Below are 21,102 nucleotides of genomic sequence, written 5' to 3'. Positions count from 1 at the left end.
TTCCAGTTTGTCTGTGTGTTTTCCCCCCCCCCCCTTCCACGGAAACCCTGAAGTAAACATTGAGACTGCGCTCCCCTGCTTCTGCCATTACCCTTACCCTATGTACAATAAGCTTGCTGTCTGGGAATGAGTATGGGAGAGCTAGTGCTGAAATATATTGAGTAAAGCATAACACAAAGAGATTCAGGTGAGAATATCAAATAAAATTGAGTGAACATCACAACTTCACTTCTGTGTATTGTACTCGGTCTTCCTACTACAGCGACCATACTAGCTCATCCTTCTACTACAGCTTCTATACTAGCTCATCCTTCTACAACAGCTTCCATACTAGCTCATACCTCTACTACAGCTTCCATACTAGCTCATCCCTCTACTACAGCTTCTATACTAGCTCATCCCTCTACTAAAGCTACCATACTAGCTCATCCCTCTACTACAGCTACCATACTAGCCCATCCTTCTATTCTACTACAGCTACCATACTAGCTCATCCTTCTATTCTTCTACAGCTACCATACTAGCTCATCCCTCTACTACATCTACCATACTAACTCATCCTTCTACTACAGCTTCCATACTAGCTCATCCCTCTACTACATCTACCATACTAGCTCATCCTTCTACTACAGCTTCCATACTAGCTCATCCCTCTACTACAGCTACCATGCTAACTCATCCTTCTACTACAGCTACCATACTAGCTCATCCCTCTACTACAGCTTCCATACTAGCTCTTCCCTCTACTACAGCTTCCATACTAGCTCATCCCTCTACTACAGCTTCTATACTAGCTCATCCCTCTACTAAAGCTACCATACTAGCTCATCCCTCTACTACAGCTACCATACTAGCCCATCCTTCTATTCTACTACAGCTACCATACTAGCTCATCCTTCTATTCTTCTACAGCTACCATACTAGCTCATCCCTCTACTACATCTACCATACTAACTCATCCTTCTACTACAGCTTCCATACTAGCTCATCCCTCTACTACATCTACCATACTAGCTCATCCTTCTACTACAGCTTCCATACTAGCTCATCCCTCTACTACAGCTACCATGCTAACTCATCCTTCTACTACAGCTACCATACTAGCTCATCCCTCTACTACAGCTTCCATACTAGCTCTTCCCTCTACTACAGCTTCCATACTAGCTCATCCCTCTACTACAGCTTCCATACTAGCTCATCCCTCTACTACAGCTTCCATACTAGCTCTTCCCTCTACTACAGCTTCCATACTAGCTCATCCCTCTACTACAGCTTCCATACTAGCTCATCCCTCTACTACAGCTTCCATACTAGCTCATCCCTCTACTACAGCTTCCATACTAGCTCATCCCTCTACTACAGCTTCCATACTAGCTCATCCCTCTACTACAGCTTCCATACTAGCTCATCCCTCTACTACAGCTTCCATACTAGCTCATCCCTCTACTACAGCTTCCATACTAGCTCATCCCTCTACTACAGCTTCTATACTAGCTCATCCCTCTACTACAGCTTCCATACTAGCTCATCCCTCTACTACAGCTTCCATACTAGCTCATCCCTCTACTACAGCTTCTATACTAGCTCATCCCTCTACTAAAGCTACTATACTAGCTCATCCTTCAACTATAGAAGCGTTCACAGCGCTGCTGGCAATATATGAGCGAGAGGGAAACATAGTTACACCAGCAAATTACTTAAATGTAGTTTACAACAAAAGTCTCCATTATGTTTCATCAGTATTTCAAAAAGTATTAAATCTGTGTAAGTCAAATACTAATACCAACAGCTGTATAGTTAAGGAGTATAAGAAATGAATTACACACTCTCTCTCAAATCTGTTTACTTTTCTCCAGTAATGTTCCCTTCCAAGTTGCTTACTAAAGGAAATAAACCATTAACACATTTAACGCTGCACAGCAGCAAATGGATCATGGTAAAGTGACACCACTTCCAATATACAAACAAATGTGTTGTGGATCTGCAGTCGTTTGCCTTTTCCAGCAGTGAACATGTTCCTGTGTATGAGCTGCGCTTGGGAGACTTTTCCCACCATCTCTTCATTCCATTTGTGACCCGACTTCCTGCCCTTCAGCTGTTTCATATGATTCCCCACAGTCACATCCATTGGGTAAGGTACACACTGCTTTCCTTTTATCTCCATCAGTCATGGCTACAATTATATTTAGTCCTGGGACTGTGTGTTATCTGGAAATAGAACTCAAGCCAATATGTCAGCCCAGCAGTAGTTAAGCTTTTCCCACTCACTATTATATGGCCTTTGTTCCAGTGGATGAGAAAGGAAAGTTTCCATAGGGAATTCCTTCTGTTTCAATAAATCTAAAAAAGGCATTTGGTTTCTGCAATGTGTTTGATTTAATTTTTTCTGCCAAAATTCACCGGGGGGCTACCATCTGTGAGCCCGCCAACAGCTCCAAGTGCCACCAACCCCCCCCCCCCACAAAGCAACACCATCGCCCCCCAATCAAGCAGAAGGGCAATCGGACCAGTCTGACCCTGTCTAGAATACCAGCAAAGGGGCAGGGCCTGATTTTAGGAGCTTATGAACCAACAGCTGGAATGAAGAGTTGCAGAAACTGCAAAGACATACAAAATAGTAAAGACAACATCACGCTGAAACGAGCAGTTTCATATTTAAACAAGATGTGCAGTCAGTGCTCTTACACACGGCCGTTCCGACCTGCACTCCCCTGCGTTCCGTTTTTTGGCGTTCAGCCGCAGGGGAGCGCAGGAATAGACGCAAGTCATTATTTGAAATTGGGCTGTACTCACTCAGGCACGTGTAGGCGCCGAACACAGGAAAAATGCAGCATGTTGCGTCTGAACCTGCGTTCGGCGCCTACACGCGCCTGAGTGAGTACAGCCCCATTTCAAATCATGACTTGCGTCTATTCCTGCGCTCCCCTGCGGCTGAACGCCAAAAAACGGAACGCAGGGGAGCGCAGGTCGGAACGGCCGTGTGTAAGAGCCCTTAGGAGGAAGCAAATACTCATTACCCTCTAATTAAAGAGCAGCCTGTGATTCCTCGGCTCTAGTAGAACTACAGTTTCTGCTCCCTTTATGTCTGATGGGAGTTGCAGCTATTTGCAACAGGACTGACAAAGGCTGAGTAACAGTGTGTGTGTCTGGGGAATGCACAGCCTTCTTAGGACACCCGGAAATAGGGGAGTAATAAAGTGGTTAATGGAGAAAAATGTCCTGTGTGACCATTTTTTTTCATTCATTTAAAGGGCCAGTTCACCTTTAAATGTATTATGTTATACATTGTCCTAGGTTGTCACTGGAGTTAAACCAGGGAACTTTTAGTGGCGTAACTAGATGTTACTGGGCCCCACAGCAAATTAATCTTACGGCCCCCAACATATCCAGAGGTTGTCCTGTTTTACCAATATATGTTGAAATTGCTCATTCATTAGGACTCATGGGGCCCCCTGCAGCAGCAGGGTCTGCTTCCTCTGTAGTTACGCCCCTGAACTCTTAAGGTGGCCTTAGGGTAGAACTACATTGATGTTTTTGGCGCGATCCGACGTGCTGCGACAAGTCGCATGTGACAAAAATAAGGTAAGTGAATGCATTGTCGAATGGTGTCGCATCATTGATCCAACGCAACACGACTGTCGGATGCAGGCGCTGCGTATGAAAACGTCCATTTAGTCCTACAATAGACGTAGAGATCCACTCGTTTGCCGATGTCACCAAACGAACGGGTCTCTTCCCGATATGCCCACATTGAGGTGGGCGATATCGGGCTGATCCAACCACAGGCCCTAGGGCCCAATGATTGGATCATAATGGATCCGTTATGGGCTGTCAGATCGCGGACCGCATGCTGCCGCGATCCAATGGGATTTTTTAATCTGCCCGATCGAGATCTGGCCAACTTTCAGTCAGATATCGATCGGGGAAGCCCATCGGGCCAATAAAAGCTGCCGAGAGACCAAGTCGGCAGCTTATTGGCCCGTGTGTGGGGCCATCCGATGGGCTTTCCCGATTGATACCCGGCAGATTCTGTTGAACTACAATGCTCTAGAGCAGTGATCCCCAACCAGTAGCTCGTGAGCAACATGTTGCTTTCCAACCACTTGGATGTTGCTCCCAGTTGCCTCAAAGCAGGAGCTTATTCTTGAATTCCAGGCTTGGAGGCAAGTTTTGGTTGTATAAAACCAGGTGCACTGCTAAACAGATCCTCAATGTAGGTTGACAATCCACATAGGGGCTACTAAATGGCCAATCACAGCACTTATTTGGCACCCCAGGATCATTTTTCATGCTTGTGTTGCTCCCCATCTCCTTTTACTTCTGAATGTTGCTCACAGGTTGAAAAGGTTGGGGATCCCTGGTCTAGATCCTGCCAGATCCTGAAAGCCTTATCTTATGGAGGTCCAATATCTCCTTTTCTGGTGTATAATGCTCATAATCCATCCTCAGAGTAGTGAAGTCAGGCCTAATTGGCCTCCATTCCCATTTTTATTCTATAACCCTTGTTTGTTTGCAGTGATTGGAAAGTGCTGAGTAAAGTGCTGAGTCACCAAATAAATAAATAATGGTGATAATTCGGGACGATCTGGCTCATGAGTCAGTCCAAAAACTTTCTTGCTCAAATTCAAGGCACTTCTCAGTCGGATGTGGATACAATTGAAATAGTATTTCCCTTTTCTCCCAGCAAGGCTCCTGGTATTAACACTGACGTATTTCCAGTCTGTCACGAGAGGGCACTGTAGGGTAAAGTTTGTTCAGCTCCTGAGGATGAGACTTGCAGAGATTCTAATGAAATCAGAGCAATGACATTTTTTAAACATATTATTTCTCTTTAACACTAATTCTAGTGATTTGTTGCAGGGAGAGATACGTCTTATGTCTTTGCAGTAACTAAATACTTGTGTCAGTGTGTGTCCCCAGCCGTTCACCTCTAGTCTACCTTTAGAATAATAATAATGCTGCTTCTATTACCCATAATCCTCAGTTCAGTGACGGAATCGGCAGAATATTATTCAATATTTCACTCTGGGTCACCTTTAATAGTTTCTAATCATTTTGCTTCCTTTGTGCATGTTCTATTAAAGCTCACTGTAAACAGCTCATTGGTGTAATGCTGTATTTAGAGAAATCAATATTTACTTATTCAGGGCAAACTTTCTGATCCTATTATAAATGAGAAGAAAATTAGAGCTGATTTGATTGATTTCTCCGGAGGAGGCTTTGCAATTGTAATAAAGGGACCGGTCCCTGCCATAAAAACATCCTATACTAATAGCAGAAACTATTGACGGTACCAGGTGAAATTGTCCGTTTGCAGGAGCAGTTATCCCTTATTGCTCCAACAAATACACTCCACCATGGAAAGTCAGAGAACAGGAAGGCGCAGCTCTTTCAGCAGGAATAAACCATTTAATAACTCTATGGAAGCATAATGATGAAATGTGAAACATATTTATTAAGCAGCTATCACTGTTCAGGGTGCATTTTTAGAATTACACAGGTATGGGATTCCCTGTCCAGAAACCTGTTATCCAGAAAGCTTAGAGTTGTGGAAAGGCCAACTCATATAGACTCCATTTTATTCAAATAATCCAATTTTTTTTTTTTTAAATGATTTCCTTTTTGTCTGTAATAATAAAACTGTATCTTGTACTTGATCCCAACAAAGATATTATTAAAAGCAAAACCAGCCTTTTGTGTTTTTTTGTCTAAATGATTTTCTATTAGACCTAAGGTATGAAGATTCAAATTACAAAAAGATCTGTTTTTTGGAAAACCCCAGGTCCCAAGCATTCTGGATAACAGGTCCCATACCTGTACCTGTAAGTAAATGCACTGTGTAACACTTGATATTGGAACACTCGTAGCCAATTAGGAACCAGAGCTTTGGTAATTGTAATTAAAACACATTTACTATAGCCCTTAATGTCGGAAGAAATAGAACACATTGATCACCCTGCCAACCTACTTATTGGCTGGGCAGTTATACAGTTAAATAAAAAGGTGGCGAATACTCCGGCATTATCTGCCTTTTTGAATGAATTACTCATAAAAATGTGGTCTGATCCATCAATTGTTCCCATACTAGATAAACACAAAGGGGCACATTTACCTAGGGTCGAATATCGAGGGTTAATTAGCCCTTGATATTCACAGTCGAAGTAAAATCCTTCGACTTCGAGTATCGAGGTCGAAGGATTTACCGCTATTCCTACGATCGAAGGAATAATCGCTCAATCGAGCGATTAAATCCTTCGAACCGAACGATTTGAAGGATTTTAATCCATCGATCGAAGGATATTCCTTTGATCACAAAATTGTTAGGAAGCCTATGGGGAGCTTCCCCATAGGCTAACATTGGCCTCAGTAGGTTTTAGGTGGCGAACTAGGGGGTCGAATAATTTTTTAAAGAGACAGTACTTCGACTATCGAATGGTCGAATAGTGAAACGATTTTTAGTTTGAATCATTCGATTCGAAGGTCGTAGTGGAAGGTCGAAGTAGCCCATTCGATGGTCAAAGTAGCCATATTCGACCATTCGAAATTCAAACTATTTTTCCTCTATTCCTTCACTCAAACTAAGTAAATGGGCCCCAAACTGTTTCAACTAATCAATATTGGATTTACTTTGTTGTCAATACTGAACTCATTGTGTAAACATTCACAATCTAGACTGAAAGGGGGAAGGGAACCTCTAGGCCAGTGACGTATTGGAGGTGCCTTGCCCTGTTACACACAGTTTGGTCAGTTCTTCTCAGGCAACAACTGTTCCCTCACTGAAAGAACTATCAAGGAACCTTAGAGGGAAAAAATGCATGAAACTGTAACAATCTTGAAAAGCCTTTCTAAAGGCAATGGCACACAGAGGAAAGCTGTCCCGCTGCCTTCCTTACCCTGTATGTGTGCGCACTGATATGTATAGGGTGAGCCTGTAACCACAAACACACAATGCATTTTAGGGCAAAAAAATAAATACTTTAGCCAAGGTTTTGCTCATTTTCCGGTCTGTTTGGGGTCGTTGTGTTGTTGAAACCCCCATTTCGAGGACATTTCCTCTTCGGCATAAGGAAACATGAACTCTTCAAGTATTTTGATGTATTGAAACTGATCCATGATCCCTATTATGTGATAAATAGTATCACAGTATGAGAAGCATCCCCATATCATGATGCTTGTGCCACCATGCTTCACTGTCTTCACACTGTACTATGGCTTGAATTCAGTGTTTGGGGGTCGTCTGACAAACTGTCTGTGGCCCCTAGACCCAAAAAGAACAATCTTGCTTTCTTCAGTCCACAAAATGCTGCGCCATTTCTCTTTAGGAGAATCAATGTGTTCTTTGGCAAATTGTAAGCTCTTCAGCACGTCATTTTTTCAACAATGGGACTTTGCGGGGGCTTCTTGCTGATAGCTTGGCTTCACATAGGAGTCTTCTAATTGTAACCATATCACAGGTCACTTTACACCTTCTTTGATCTTCCTGGAGCTGATCATTGGCTGAGTCTTTGCCATTTTGGCTATTCTTCTATCCATTCAAATGGTCGTTTTCTTCCACAACTTTCAGGTTTTGGTTGCCATTTTAAAGCATTTGAGATGATTTTAGCTAAGGGGCCTATCAGACAGATCCAGGTCAGGGCAGGCACCAGATGATCGTGGACAGGCCAGGTCAGGCAGCAAGAAAGTGGAGTTCCAAAAAACAGGCCAAAAAGGGAAGAGAAAAAATCAATAGAATATCAAGGTTGAATTTTCTTTTAAGGGGGAAAGCACACCAAAGTGGTATTGGCACCAGGACTTGTGTGAGTTGAGTTACGATTTGTGGGAGCCACCAATGTGTGTCAAAAGTGCTACAGAAGCGAGTCTGAGCATCCACAGAAGCAAATGCAGAATAATGCATCAACGGGAACAGGGGTGCCAGCCCCTTAGGATGAGTGCCCACAAACAAGGAATGGTAGGTAAACTTGTATGTAACCACAATGGCCTCCTGCAAGGGTACCAGGTGCTGCTTATTATGGTTCAGCCAATTCCAAGTGTGTGATAATTTGTAGTGAAAAAAATATAAATAAAGGTTAGGTTAAGCAAGCTCCAGTCAAAGCCTCAGGACAGAAAGTGTTGTACACACACAAGAAGGCATGTCATTGGCTTCTGAGAAGATCTTGCCCAGCTTCTCCTGAGTATGGGAAACATGTAGAGGAGAATCTTGAGTTTGTGGACACTTAATAAATGTCATCACACAATATAGCTTTTGATTTTACTGGATTATGGAGAGGAGTGGCATTGGTGTTGGATTCATGGTTTGGATTGGTTGATATGAATGTCGGTGTGCCCAATTCCTCAAATGTAATTGTGATTTTGTGAGTCACTTCACTTTGTTGTGTATTCAAGGTTGTCAGGTTTATTTTTCATGCCATCAGTTACAAAAAGAGAGTTGACTTTATTCCCAGTATTTGCACATTTTCTTGCCAACAGCAATTCTAATTTGTATTATACCATATGTGTGTACATAATAAACACTATGCATATCAGTTATTTACTAAGCCCTGCTGCCCTTTACGATCCTGTATGTCAGGTTCCACCACTAGAGGTATAGAAAATATATTACAGTTCCTAAAGCTCTAGCACTGAGTTTGTACATGAGCTCACCAATAATACATATGGGGCAAATTCACTAAATGCCGAAGCGCCTAACGATAGCGTGAATTCGCCAGCATTGGGCATTTTTGTTAATTCGCCGATTCACTAACGAACGCTGGCGTCAATTCGCTAGTGTTACTTTGCACCCTTACGCCTGGCGAATTTGCGCAACGGACGTAACTACGCAAATTCACTAACGTGCGAATGATTCTGACCGCTACCTTTTACGCCAGACTTCCTTCGCCACCTCAGACCAGGCGAAGTGCAATAGAGTAGATAGGGATTGCTTCAAAAAAAGTTACAATTTTCTAAGTCCCAAAAAACGCTGGTGTTTTTTAATTTTTTATGGGTGATAGGCTGAAAAAGATCGAAAAAATTTTTGGGGCTACCCTCATCCCCCCTACATTTCCTAACTCATGGTAACTTAACTATACAGTGGGCACATGTGTAGGGTTTGAAGGTTTCCCAGGCTTGTGTAGTGATGCTACATATTCCTCCATTGTAACTTGAATTTGGCGCCGTATGCAAATTAAGCATCGCTAGCGTAATTTCGCTTTTCCATAACTTCTTCATAAACAATGCTAAATTATGTAGGAAGATTACAAAATATTTAACTGCAAGTTATATGATAAAGGAAAGAAAAGAAGCGACCAGGTCTTCCATATGCAGAGAACATTGTATTTCAGGTAACTTAGAGAGGAAACGCACATAATTTACAGGAATACTGATATTTGTGCATGTTGGAAAGATGACATTAAGATAATGTTTTTTTATCTTTAAAAACAAATATAGATGTGAAGTTAAGCTGAACTTTAAAACTGCAGGTTACATTATCAGCTGTGACTTCTCCTTTCCCGGCTTATCTATTAGGGCTAAAGTGCAGCAGAGTGATTGGGTGAACTAATCTAACAGAGTCAAGGGCGAAACTACAGAGGAAACAGACCCTGCGGCTGCTGGGGGGCCCAGGAGGTAAAGGGGCCCCATGAGGTCATAATTCATATACAATTTCAATAAATATTGGTAAAACAGGTCAGCTTTTTAGACATCTTTGGGTGTGAAAAATTATTTGCTGTGGGGCCCATTAATATCTAGTTAAGCCACTGAACTTACTCTTAAGGTGGCCATAGACGCGCAGATAATATCGTACAAAACTAATTTTCGTACAATATCCGGTGCGTGTATGGTGGGAAAAAAGCTGACCGATATCGGCAGAAGACTTGGATATCTGTCGGCTCGTCAATCAGGCTGGATGGAAAATTTTGCTCGGGTGCCTTTGAAGGAACACAAACATTGGCCATTGTTAGTGCTGAATCGTCAGATACAGGTAGAATTCTATTGTTTCTACCTGTATATCTGACGATTCAGTTCTACACGTGTGTATTGAAATGAACGATCTTTCTTGGAAACATCTTTTTCAAGAAAGATCGTAATTGTTAAGTCTATGGCCACCTTAACTCTTGAGCTCTTACTTTCAGTAACATTGCTAAATGGGAGTCCTTTCTGTCACTGTCCCTGTTGTACCATTTCTTTCTGGGTTGGGACCTCATGTAAAGAAGATCTGGGTTATCTAAAGGAAAACAGTGTTCTTAGTCATTTATTGGTATAATTACTGAAAATACAGGAAACAGTAATATACTGTCGCAGCCCAATGGTAAACAAATAGGTCCAACTACGTGGGTAAACTAAAGAATTCAAGTGATTTTTTTTTTTAGAAGGATTTCCTTTTTCTCTGTTAAAAATAAATAAATAAAACAGTACCTTGTACTTGATCCAAACCTCTGTAAGCTGTAATTAATCTCTGTTGGAGGCAAACTTCATGTTTAAAATATTTTTTAGTAGCCGTAAGGGATGGGGATTTAAATGACACAAAGGTCCCTTATCTGCGAGACCCCAGGTCCTGAGCGTTCTGAATAACAAGTCCCATAACATTCTGAAATCGTTCATCGTCCTGGGGACCCCAAGCAGTAACTGTGCCTCTCTCTTTATTGTTAGACCCCAATAAGGAATCCAAATTGATTTGTTTCCGCTACATTCATACAGTTCTGGGAAAAAAAGACCTTTAGGAGCATCTAGGGAAGCAATACTTGCCAATTCCACTCCATAATTTTGGACGGGAGATTTTATAGATGACAGAAGGGTGTGAGTGATCGGAAGGTTTTATCATCAGCCAGAGTTTATATTAAATCAAGTAATGACGGATTCAACTGTTATGTGTATGTGTATTGATTGTATGCCATTATAACAAGTCATAGCAAGACCTAAAACTAGAGAAAAATGATTTGTTCTTCATGTGTTTTATTATGTAGTGTTATTGAATGACACTGTATGAGCAACCAAAACACCTCCACATAAATTTCCATATATTTTTTTACTGGTTTAAATTTACATAGTAAATACATCGTTTTTTTTACATGTTTTAAATTTACATACATTATAAAATACATAGAGTAAAAATACTAAACAAGCAATGAAAATAGAAAAAAACATTGCATTTAAATACAGACTTGGTTTCATAAATCAGTTAAGAAACACAAATTGTGTCAATTACATACAGCTGGATATAACTTGCTTTAATGGTCCCATCGTCCCTCCAACAGACCCGGGACACATACAGGCCCACAGGCAATCTGTCGATTCTAGCAAATGGCAGTTTTTGAACTGTTTGCTGATAGAAAACTGTCTTTATTTTTCGGTATGCTGCTGCTGGCTGAAATAAATAAATAACAATTGCTACCTGGGAACCTGCCACAGCCACCAATCCCCACAACCTTTTATATCTATAGATTTATATCTAGACAGCCATTATCTGCTGTTTCTGTAGTTACACCAAAGACACTTATGGGGGAATGGAATAAAAGTCGGTAACGGAAAAAATATTTGCAATGCAAAAAGTTACACCTCTGTGCGAACAAATTTGCCTTGTGCGAATTTAATATAGCTTTTGTGAACCTGGAAACTGTTTAGCGACCAATTCCGACCAGTGCCGGGCCAAGTCGACCAGGCGCCCAAGGCAACCTGGCCGACTACGGCGCTCCCAATCGTTCGCACATGCGCAGAAGAGAACGAGTGTCTGCGCATGCGCGGAAGTGCCGAGCGCGCGTAAGTGCGCATGCATGAAAGCGCCGGTGCCACGAAAATGCGCATGCGCGGAAGAGTGCACAATCGTCATTGAGCAGGAACTGCAGCCACAGATGGGTCCGAACTAAGGGAAAGCATCAAAAGAGGTACGTGCCTGGCGCCCCTCTGCCTTTGCGCCTCTTCTGCCTACCCCTAGTTCCGGCCCTGGTTCCGACAGTGGAAGAAGGTTTGTGAATTCTATAGTTAGCGCCAGTGCGCAGTGAATGTAATAAAGCTTCTTACTGAAAAAGTTGTTACGTTTGCTCCAAAAGATTACGACACCTTCAAGCACTTCTTAAAAGTAGGCAATGCGCAATTAAAATTCACAATGCGCAATTAAAATTCGAAATGTAATAACAGTTTAAGGAAGAATATTACATTGTGAAATGAGACTTTTTATTCTTATTTGTGCTGTTTTGCTCTTTGCGACTTTTATTACATTCCCCCATTAATACTTTATCTCTCTATGCCCATAAGTATCGACTACAGCCTTAGCATTAACTGTGGTTGTATTTCTGAGCATGGTGTTATCAGGGGCAATACTGCCGATGCCTCTCCCTAAAACATCCGTATCGGTGCGGATCAAAGGGTGGGCCACATCACTAGTGCAATGAGCAAAATATCGCTTTCTGCACTAGCGAAGCTGAATTTCCGGGTTTTTACGCCCCTTGTAACAGGTGGTCGCTGCCACCTGATGGCAGGAGTGGCCCTGGGTGTTAAAAAGTGGCCAAATTCTGAGTCTGCATGGTATTTGCTGTCATACTGAATTTTCTTGTTTGTGAAAATCAAATAAAATATTTTAAATACTAAAAAGTGGCTAAATGAGTGTCCCATGTTGTATGCAATGCTTCGTTCACCTTTAAGTTTTATGGCACATGGGGAAATTTGACACCCACAGTTAAATCTTTGCTTCTGTGGGATACACGCAACATCAGACTGGACCTCCCCAGTCCGACCCTGGCTACACATCTCCCGAAAAGGAACTTTCCATTGTATAACATTAAAGGGGATGTAAAGGCAAAAAAATTAAATCTAATTTTTACTTTCTTTAATGAAAAAGAAATCTATTTCCAATATATCTAGTATAGGTATATCTAAAACAACTGGACTTGCTGAGTAATCAATGAAGACATTTCACTACTCATCTGAGCAGCTTCTTCAGTTCAACTGACTGGTGTGGAAAGTTCTCGGCATATAAACTCTTCCACTAATCCATTTACAATGGCACATTGTAACTCTTCAGAGAGGTGACATCTAAAGAAATTCACAGAGGTGTAGATTCTGTGTAGTTACTGTGATAGGATTATCCAATGTGTCATGCAACTCCTAGATACAGGTGTTACTTGTGAGAGTTGTATGAATGTGTGAAGTGTTCTGAATCCGCCGGGGTACAGATGTTAGAACAGCATTGTATGTAGCAGACAGGTGGTGTAGAAGGCCCCCACCTCTATTTAGGGACGGTTTCTCCACGTTGCCTCTTTCACGCTTCGTTCAAACCAGCGGTCTTCTATATCCAAGATTTGGACCTTGCTATCTTCTAACATCTGTACCCCGACGGATTCAGAACACTTCACACGTCCATTCATGCAACTCTCACAAGTAACACCTGTTGTGTATAGAGCTAATTACTGGGGGCAAGAGCCACAGGGCTGATCCTCGGGGAGTCGGACCCCATTAAGGTATCTATTACACTCAATAATGTATGATAAAACATTTCTTTATCTAATGTTTATGCTGTAGCTAGGCACAGAGTCTAATACAGAATCTACAATGTACCAAAAACACTGTGGAAAACCCATAATGGGCAAACCAAGAGAGAGCTATAAAGGGTATTGTTTATTGTATAAGCACAATTCCAGCTCTCATATACACACATATTCCTGAGCAAATATAAAAATGGTATTTTATCACCAAAAAAAAAAAGGAATACATTTTTCTAAGTTTATGAAAATGTCCATTTTCAGTCCTTGCCTTCATCTTACATTGGTACTGTAGCACCCAGGAAGTATATCTATTCCTCACTAAATCACTGCCAAAATTGTAAGTTAAGGGAATGTTAGTACTTCCTGCTGGAACAACTGGGCCATCACACCCAGCTTAATAGCAACTAAGAATGGAACTCAATTACATTCATTTTATAATTACAACTGCTATTAATTTGGCATCTTTATAATAATAATTTGAAAGAGGTTTGACGATACCGCATCAAAGCAGACTGCAGTTACTGTAATACACAAATAAACGTGCACAAAGCTGTGTTTTATCAGGGAGACCTGCCCCATTTCATCACTCAAGTTAATCCTATTGTTTTCACCTTTTTGGAAATTGGTTGGCAAAACAATCACCTGTCACCCTCACTCTGCCACCCTCTTAAGGTGACCATGCAGGGTCAATAAAGGCTGATGACTCGCTCCTTTCAATGTTCATAAATGAACCTTTAAAAAAATGTGAATGAGCATGATTATTTCAGTTTCCCTTGCTTTTAAACACCTTTTTTTTATTAGCTATAGCGTATCAGGGAGAACATTTGGGACTGATATCATTGTGCTACATTTTATTGGGTATTTTCTGTTCTTTCAATCAGTATTGCTATAAAAGTGACAAATTATCGTTACCCAGTTCATAAAGTTCTGAAAATTTTCAACGGTGACCAAAACTGATAAAAGTTTAGTTTGAGCAAAGCAGTGTTGGATTGGGCCAGCAGAACCCCTGGAAAAATACACTGTGCCTAGGTCTAATTATCCTGCTGGCCAATTGAGCCACTGCCTCTCCCATGATTGTGTCCACACTTGTGACTCGGTGAGGGCCCCCATGTGGCATCGTCAATAGTCCCTGGACACCCCAGACCAACACTAGAGCAAAGCAAAAATTGCAAAACAAAATTGCAAAAAACATCTTGTCCACATTTCAGAGCAACAATGTCCCATAGGATATACAGGTTTTTCACCACCTCTAGGCAAGCAAACCGTTTTAAGAGGAAAATATATACAAAAAAAAGCATGCTCAAAAACATTTAGCGATTGAAAAGAATGGAAAGGCGTTTTTAGTTATGAAATTTTTAAAAAGAGTGAGATGAAATCTTTAAAACATACTACACATTTCTGTTTGTCACATCAGACTGCAGGAACAAACCAGCAACTTCTGTACATCTGGTCTGATTCAACATTAGCAGGGACAAACATCTCCTGGGGCCGAGGATTAAATAACAGGAGGGTCCATTTCTGTTAATTGATTATTGTTTATAGTGTCACATTAATGATTGCAAAATATGTAAGCCCACTGCAATACTATCTATGCCAGAAGTCTCTAACCTTTTTTACCTATGAAGCACCTTTAATTGTAAAAAGAGTATTTAGTAGAACCTACTCTCTAATCGAGGTGGTTGTTTTGGCCTACAGGAGACTCTGTTAGACAGTACACCTGGTTTTATACAACTAAAACTTGCCTTCAAGCCAGGAATTCAAAAATAAGCTCCTGCTTTGAAGTCACTGGGAGTTGGTGAGCAACATGTTGCTTGTGAGCCACTGGTTGGGGATCACTGATCTATGCATAACCCAAAATCTGACATTAAGGGTTGGGCCACACTGGACGTTTTCGGGGAGATTTGGTCACCTGGCGACTAATTGCATAGTTTTTGCGGCGACCAATCTCACCAAATGCCTTCCCTGACTCTGCGCCGGCTAAAATGAAAAAACGCCGGCGCTAATCACAACGCGGCGATTCGTTTTCTGAAGTCGCCCGAAGTTTCCTTGTGAGGCAACTTCGGAAAATGAACCGCCGGGTGTAATTAGTCCCGGCGTTTTTTCATTTTAAGCAGGCGCAGAGTCAGGGAAGGCAATTAAAATCTCCCCTTACCCTTAGATGCAACTTCTGTAAGTTTTCCATTATTCCAAAATCAACCAATGTCTGTTTGTCTTTATACCAAATGAATAAAAGGCAGTTGACAAACATTGAGCTTCTGTGAAGACTCAACTTGATCTATGGGGCATATTTATCACAAAGGGAATTGGAGCTTGTCAGAGGGAAATTCCACCACTCTATATTACTTTTATGGGCTTTTTAAGGGAATATTTATCAAAGGGTGAACTCTCACTTTCACCATAAGATAAACATGTCCCTAAAAACCCCATACAAGCGACCAGAAAGTGACAGAATTTCCATCTGATATGAGGGTGTAGGCTGTATTTGCCTTTTGATAAATATGTCCCTATGATCCTGTGTTATAAACAGGAAAGGAAGGAATTAATGTGAACACATTTGGGTGATTTCTACAGCAAATATGACCGAGCACTTTTCATTGCTAGGCCTGCAAGGCTCCAATAAAATACTGAAAAAGTAGAAAGCAGGCAGGAGGAATATGGAAGTACATATGAAAAATAGCAGATAAGCTGATGGAGTGCGGTGGAAGCAGGGGGCTATTGGCATGATCATGGAGAAGAAAGCATTCCGGTCAGGAAATCATTTACCTAAAGTACACACAAGCCAGGTGAGAAAGCTTTCGAAGCAGTGCCCACCCCCTGTGCTCTCATAGGAAGGTAAGCTGTCAATCTAAATTGCAGACAACCTTCAGCAAGCCAGGATTGGCTGAAAGCAAGTAGGGAGAGAGAAAGGGCCACCAGGAGAAAAGTGCAAAACAAGTAAAAAATGGTTGTATTACCAATCTCTTTTTAATTAGATGCTTATCTGACTACAGGTATTTCTAAATGTGGATATGTGGTAAACTCTGTAGACCAGAACTGGTTGGCGCCCAGATTCACACAAGGTGGGTATTTAAACATATGCACATATACTGTACGTTACAACCATAATTATACCAGTTTTCTCTGTTATTATCTTAAAAATAACAACACACCACTAAACTGTGTATTGACCTGGGCCTAGGAAGTTAGCCTTTAAAAGTTGCTTAGAACTGGTCATTCTATAACAAGCTATAAGTTAATTTAAAGGTGACCCACCCCTTTAAGTTAATTTGGAGCATTTTAGGGTTGACTGGTCTACCTAATGCTCACCATACACAGAAAGACCAACTCATTTGATCTGTGCCAGATTTGGACATCTACATATTCTATCACATGGGGTGACTATGTCTGTGGCCAATGCAGTCCTTGGCCAAAGGGGTTTTCATATAACCTGATGAGATTTTAAATGAGGTGAATATTTTGTACCAACCAGACCATTTGAAAGAACTAGAAGAACAAAACAGAATTTGCAGATTTTGGAAAACCGACATAAGCTGATGGGATACATTCGTTAGCTACTCACCAGGGGCGTAAACTACAGAGGAATCAGACCCTCTGAGACTGGAAGCTATGTGCAGTGACAAAGGTGCCAAAGTATTAACCAACTACATGTGTTCATGGAGATAATGTTGCAGTCTTTACTATACTGTTTGTTACCAATTGGCGTAAACCAAATAAGAAGTTAGAAATACCTATATCATTGACTGCAAGGAAACCTGGACATCTTACGTACTGGAAGATTGATGAACAATATCATTCTGAAAGTTTGATCCTTGATATAAAGAACAAGGAAAGTGTTAAAGGGTAATTACCCCAAGGCACCTTTAAGACTCATGTAGAGCTAATTATTAAGTGGTTAATTATTAATTAATTATTAAGCAGAGGGAATTTTCTTGTGGAACACTGGGGTGACCTAATAATGGGATCACTGCTGATCACTTGCCATTGTAGTCAGTGTGAGCATCATGGTTAATGTGATCTTTTGCTTTTAACAATTTAAACTTGAAGATTGGGTCTTAGAAATCTAAGAGTGAAGTTAGAGATCTCCATAGTCCACTAAAGTGAGATTCCTCCACTCTCCATTTATTTCTATGGGATTTTTAAAAGAGTATTTATCAATGGGTGAAAATGAAAAATCACCCTTTGATAAATATACCTTCCAAAATGTCATAGCAATGAATGGAGAGTGGCAGAATTTCACTGGAGCGGACTGTGGAGATCTCTAACTACACCCTTCAATAAATATACCCCTATGTGCTTACTGGGAGCTCATGTAGGCAGCAACGCTGGAGAAGAGGCGCTTAAGGGGTGATATGATAACTATGTATAAATATATAAGGGGATCATATAATAATCTCTCTAATGCTTTATTTACCAGTAGGTCTTTCCAGCTGACACAAGGTCACCCATTCCGATTAGAAGAAAAGAGGTTCCGCCTAAATATTCGGAAGGGTTTTTTTTACAGTGAGAGCTGTGAAGATGTGGAATTCTCTCCCTGAATCAGTTGTACTGGCTGATACATTAGATAGATTTAAGAAGGGGTTGGATGGCTTTTTAGCAAGTGAGGGAATACAGGGTTATGGAAGATAGCTCATAGTCCAAGTGGATCCAGGGACTCCATTTTGGAGTCAGGAAGGAATTTTCCCCCTCTGAGGCAAATTGGAGAGGCTTCAGATGTTTTTTTTTTTTTTTGCCTTCCTCTGGATCAACTGAAAGTTAGGCAGACAAAAAAAAAAACTAAAAAGGTTGAACTTGATGGACGTGTGTCTTTTTTCAACCTTACTTACTATGTAACTGAACCTAGAGGAGCAGAGAAAGAAAAAAAAAAGCAAATGCTTTTTTAAGGCTGCAGTCCTTTATTTGTTTATTAAAAATGTGTGGCTGCTTTGGTCCAAAAAGCCTGTCATGTTTTAGGTTTGGATCCTTAATCATAGGCTGATATGATATACACAAGAGCTACGCAGGGGGTCTGTGCCGGTATCTTGTATTGATCTGCTTTCTAGACAGCCAAATGCAGAAAAGAAATGTATCCGGACCATTTATTTTTTTCATTTTTGCTGCCTTTTGATGTGCAGCCACACAGAGCTGAATTCAACCAATAAATACTTGTGTTGTCATGCACCACACTGCAAGCTGAAACACCTCAGGGATGAGTATGCACTTAAATAGCAATCCCCAGGGGGAGGGAAGAGAAAATGTTAAAGGTATCTTACCTTATCTGCAAAATAAAGGGCATCGTGAGGGCAGTTTTATGCTGTGGCCATAGTACCAAGGATCATAAACTGCTCCCTAGGCCAAGAGAAGAATAATATTTTCAATATTCCATTAATATACTGTAAACACAAACTTTTTGAACCTGCTTGAATTTTATAGTACTGATCTCCTGTTCAGTTTTATTTCTACATTATCTACATTACACACAGTGCGCATAGATTTCTGTAATTGGCCTGCACTTCTCTCTAGCCCTGTGTATAATCATTTTCCTATTCTACCTTGTTAACTATTTCACTATTTTCACTATTTTACGGTCACCTAAATTATACATTTAGAGGAAACTTTAAAGGGCAAGTCAGCCCCAAAATAAAAATGTGCCTAATAAAAGAAAACATAATTTTAAGCAACTTTCCAATATACATTTATTTAAAAATGTCATTGCTTTTAAAGTTATTTGTAAAAACCACGAATTTTGAAAGCAGCATTTGCTTAAAGGAACAGTAACGCCAAAAAACAAAAGTGTTTTAAAGTCATGAAAATATCATGTAGTCTTGCCGTGCACTGGTAAATCTGATCTATTTGCTTCAGAAACACTACTATAGTTCATATAAACAAACTGCTGTGTAGCAATGGCGGACATTAACAAAGTCTATCTGGCACAGGATAAATAGTGGATAACAGATAACACCATTATGTTCTACAGAGCTTATCTGCTGTGTAACCTGAGGCGTTTCTCCATTGTATAACTGCCCCATTGCTACACAGCAGCTTATTTATATAAACAATAGTAGTGTTTCTGATGCAAACACAGCAATTTTACCAGTGCAGGGCGACACTGCATTATATTTGTATTACTTTAAAACACTTTAAATTTTTGATGTTACTGATACTTTAACTCCTGTTGTTACTTTTTAAACAATATTGCAAAAGTCTTAGGCTTGGGCCACATGATATGGATCTCGGCCTGCAGAAAAACACAGGCCAAGAATCCTCTACCCCGCTGCTCTTTTTCTGCTGTCCCGCCCATGGGCAGGATCGCCCCTAGTCCCGCCTGCACCTGGAATCATTACCACCCCTTGGGTACAGACAGAGATGACGGCAGACATGACGGATTTTGACGCCAAAACTTGACATTTCACACCGTGACACGCAGGCGACCAGTCGGAGGTGTTGAATATAATGTAAGTTATAGAAACATTGCAGCTACAAACTACACACAACACGACTGTCGGATGAAGATGCAGCGCGCAGCGTTCGCCTCCGACTGTTTGCCTGCGCTTCCTCTCAGCGCGTCGCATCGGAACTCTGCTCAGGGTTGTACTGGGGGCTGCTGTACAGGGCCCCCCTCCAGTGCACCGCTGATCCCGTGCACGCCACTGCGTATGTGCACACCCCCGCACTTCATTTTACAGACGGCACAGCAGGAAGAAGCGTGAAAATCGCGGATCTGGGTCGGCCTGAGGCCCAACGGGTTTTTTCCTGGTGTCCCGCCGGCCCAGTCCGACACTGGTTCTGCCCTTATATAACCAAAAAGTGTAGCCTTACCATTAGTGTTCTCTGGTTGCTATGTTTTTACTGACCCTAGCAACTTATTAGATTCCTCCAATTCAGGCTGAAAATGAAGGCAAATAATATAAGTGCTACAAGAACATAAAGATCACACGCAAACGGACTCCCTTTTAGTATTATTCAAGTACACCCGGGTGGTCCCAGGAGGATAGTGGGGGGGAGGGGCAGTTCTGAGTTGCAATAAATGAAAGGTAACGTTGGTAACCACTTCCCAAAAAGGAGGAAGGAATGGAATTTTCTGCCAGCCAAAAAATATTTCCTGGTACGAGTTTTCTTACACGTATAAGGGCAGCCTGAGTCATTATGAGTAACCACATCAGCACTCTAACAGTTAATAGCCGCAGCTGCTGTTTTAACCCCTCTAGCGCCGGAGATGTCCGTGTCCGTCAGGCTAATGCTTCCAGAGTTGTACATCCGTGTGGCTGTAAAGTTGGAGCTTTAGGACCCAGGAAGAGAGCGCCAGTTCCCTCCCTGTTGCTGAGAGCGGGGGCGTGTGCGCTGGGAACTGCACTTTCCTCCTGTGTCCTTGCGCCTAGTTCCGTGTCGGGCTCCTCACTAACTACTCACAGTCGCACATCTCGGGGAGTCAGGGGCGAGTGGGTCACGTGGATAGAATGTTACACAAGTGAACGTGGGAAGGTGAGTACATTCCACACTGGAGGGGGGGAGTCACGTCCAACTCACCTGAGCTGCTCAGTAACATGGGACGTACTTTATTGTCACAGAGAAGTACAGAGGGCTGCTCATAGACACACACACTCCTGGGCGCCTTGCTCCCTGTCTATCGGGTATATTAGTTCACTTGTGCCGGAACTTCTTTGACTTCAGGTAA

At 41.5% G+C, this 21,102-nt stretch overlaps 1 protein-coding gene across 3 annotated transcripts in view; it reads left to right on the top strand.

Annotated features, from left to right (window-relative positions):
- The first annotated feature begins 20,692 nt into the window (after positions 1-20,692).
- Positions 20,693-21,102, top strand: part of tmem51.S (transmembrane protein 51 S homeolog) — a 29,049-nt gene continuing 28,639 nt past the window's right edge. For 2 of the 3 annotated variants that reach the window (XR_005963075.1, XM_018226879.2), the window contains exon 1: positions 20,693-20,909. The gene's annotated coding sequence lies outside the window, so the exon portion shown is untranslated. Of the gene's footprint in view, positions 20,910-20,989; positions 21,099-21,102 lie in introns of those variants that run through there. The other variant, XM_018226880.2, reaches the window with a different exon arrangement.

Source organism: Xenopus laevis, chromosome 7S (genome assembly GCF_017654675.1).
Source record: "Xenopus laevis strain J_2021 chromosome 7S, Xenopus_laevis_v10.1, whole genome shotgun sequence".
Classification (NCBI taxonomy): Eukaryota; Metazoa; Chordata; class Amphibia; order Anura; family Pipidae; genus Xenopus; species Xenopus laevis.
This window is presented reverse-complemented; position numbering and strand designations above follow the sequence as displayed.